The sequence below is a fragment of the Perna viridis genome, chromosome 5 (assembly GCF_037379345.1).
Source record: "Perna viridis isolate PV_CMFRI_1.1 ecotype Kerala chromosome 5, ASM3737934v1, whole genome shotgun sequence".
Taxonomy (NCBI): Eukaryota; Metazoa; Mollusca; class Bivalvia; order Mytilida; family Mytilidae; genus Perna; species Perna viridis.
This window is the reverse complement of record NC_142449.1, coordinates 8,236,008-8,239,398: the sequence shown is the minus strand read 5'-3', so window position 1 is coordinate 8,239,398 and position 3,391 is coordinate 8,236,008.

Sequence of the window (3,391 nt, the reverse complement as noted above, 5' to 3'; positions counted from 1 at the left end):
ATTACCGAATTTTAAACAAAATTGACACACCACCAAAACGTCATCGTCTTACCCGATACTTACGAATGAAAAAAGACTAAATATTAATAGAATTAAATAAGGAATGAAAACGACAATGCCAAGATCTAAATAACTGCTTTAAAACATAAATGATATTGCAAAGTAGAGTCATATGATTTTGTCAAGTCAGGGAGTGTATATTAGTCCAAGGATTTTTGTAGTATATATTTAACTCCTTGATTAGTCTAGCACTGGGTCCTTATATAATATCTAATCCGGGATTAGTTATTAGTTATTAGTTATTAATCCTAGATTAAATATACACTCCATGTCTAGCACCAATGAATTGCATCTACCCCTCTTTTCTATGAGAAAGTATATTTTTCATTTTAAACAATGGTTAGAAAGTAATCAAGGGAACCAATGTTCTAGCGGTAATCAAAAGAATATAACCCAGGGACAAAGACCAGATATGGAAAACAGACATACACAACAAAGAACGCAAAGTAACTAAAATCATACATACAAAGTAACGAAGCAAATGGGCAACTCGGACTCCACTAAAACTGGGAGCGTGGACCAGGTGCACCGGTGGGATAAGCGTCTTCTGCTTTTCTAAAAACATCCGCCGAGTTGCTCATAAAAAGTCAAGTTCGTGGTAGACGAAAGAGAAAAGGAAAACTATGACTCGTTGAACAAATCAATTTTCATGACACAGATGGATACACCATAACGATCCACGAGTTCATGATCACGACCATAAAACTTCTGTAGTGATGACTTCAATCTTATAGCAACATAACCCTGTTCCAGAAGCCTATTTGTTAGAGTTCTAGTGCGATACAAAAAGTCATCGTAGTTTCGGCAAGCTCTGGCATAACGTATGAGTTGTGATATGAACACTCCATACTCAGGAGCCGAAGGGATGTTGCCACAGATGAAAGGAAAGTTGACAATTCTGAACAGGTCGGCCAAACGTGGCGCACAATTTACTCGCAATTGTATTCCAAGGGTTTGCTCGAACACCCGTAAAAATGTTATTGACCAGAAATTCCTATATTTGAACAACATCAGACTCGGAATATTTTTTCTTGAATCCATACTCCTACAATGTAAGCGGTTGGAATTCCGTTAGGATGGCACGAAGTCATAAAATAGCTTTCCAAACCTTTAGCCATGCTGGAGTACTAGAATTCACTGCTTTTTATAACATCAATAGTGACTAAGATCATGTAGAACTGATTTGAGCTATTCCTGCGGTAGTTTGGTGCGCAAGGACGGGGGTGGATCCAGGATATCAGGTTGGGAGGGGGCGTAAAAAACAAGGCATAACACTTTTGGGGCTACAATTTTTTGTAATGTTTAGGCTACATCTGGTTCACGCCACTTGTAGACTAAGCTTTATCGCAGTTACTCTTCAATCAATCTTAAGCTGTTGTAAGTTCTCATAAGTTACTCTTCAATCAATCTTAAGCTGTTGTAAATTCTCACAGACAATTATCAAAGTACTCATATACTGAATCAATTTATATCGACTGTTTGAATTCAAACTTGTTTACGCTTCAAATAATCGTCAAATTGCAAAAGGGAGATAAGTCTAAATCGTCAAGTTTCAAAAATAGTGATAAAATGAAAGAAAAGAACCGGGATCGACTTAAAACGCATCTTAACACAAGCTCTTTGTTTTAAATTCACCATTCTAATTACGAATGATATTCAATTTATCTAAATATATCACACACAAATTCATGTAGCAACAAAGCAGTGCACTAGTTTGTGTAATATTAAGGTTCTTTTTCGGTTTACATAATTGAATGAACACAGAACTCTCCAGTTTATAGTTCTTATGATTCAGCGTTTTTTTCTCTCTTTCAGATGGATATGGGATAAGAATATCTTTTATTGAAAAAATAATAGAACGTACCCTTTCGGTCTTATGAAAAAAAAGCTGCATTTTTTGTACATGCCGCTGTTCTGAAATGCACGAAACAGTGACGGATACATCAGGATGGTTTCGAGGGCTGGGCCACCGTTTTGTGGAACCCCTTTCTTATAGGAAGCCCTGTCCCTTTTTGTAATCATGAAATGTGAAGACATCTTTCGATTGGTACTCAGCATCCCTCTTTATAATTGATGACCATCATAACCTCATACAGGAATTTCATTCCTAGCAAAACATCAAATGGCTTATTATGCGTCTAACATTTGAAGACAGTTGGAAAGTATCGAAAGTAAATGACTGGTTTATTCAAATAAATGCACAGAAATGAATAACACCTACTGATGAGAGGTTAGAGGCCAACTATGTTTAGTTGGATCGTTGTTAATTCAATCCAAATTTAGGATTTCAAAAAGTTGTAATTTTTCATGATCTTTCATGCTAGAACAAAAAAAGCATTCAAAAGATTTGGCGTGAAAAGGATTTCTCTAGATTGTCCATAGGTTTTGTCTCTGGCGACTGCTATATATATAAATCCTGATCTTCAATCTTAATTGATGAAAATAAATGTTGTATAGAGACCACAAAGTATAAGGGGTAACTACAACTTTTCATATAAATTTTTTGATCTCGCTTCCTGCTGAAATATAAATAAATAAATTGCACCTGCGAAACGAAAATTCTCATCCGACCCCAACCTTTTGTGAAGTCCTTAACTATTTTTACGAATACAAGTATGGTAAAGCTGCTCACGGTTCTCGCTGATATAGGCAATGCCTACTCCATATTAAGAGGGTAAATGCAGAGACCTATATATAATTTAATTTAATTACAGGTCTATGGTAAATGTAATCTCCATGAATAGTAATATATGGCGAGTAGGTAATAGATAGAGTATGATATAGCAAACATAAATGCATAAATACATGAGATATATTTGTCAGTTTATATAATTTTCCGTACATATGAAAGGGGTGTATGGCAAACCGTTGTGGAATTTATTCCCCATTTATTGATAGTAATAAATATTTAACATGTTAATAAATGTGTATCAACATGTGCATAAATGATTATTGATATCAATAAATAGATGCATTAGTAACATGTTGATAAATAATTTATTGAAATCAATAAATTATTTATTGATATTAATAACAAAGACAGTCGAATTAACTGCTCTACGCAACGATGTCCTAGCTTTATAATGCACGAAATGAAGAGTGTAACGGATATACGGAAAGTGCGGTCTTTTTCAACTTCATTGTAAACAGTGTTATTTAAATAGGTAATAAATTCCACAACAGCTTGCCATAGGGGTGTTCACAAAATTTCTTAGCCACACACACACACACCAGGACTTAATATTTATATACACTCCCCGTGCCTCAAGGTCGCCCAACCCCGAGATAAAAATGAAACCAATGGTACGTTACATTGCTTTCTTCTATGAAG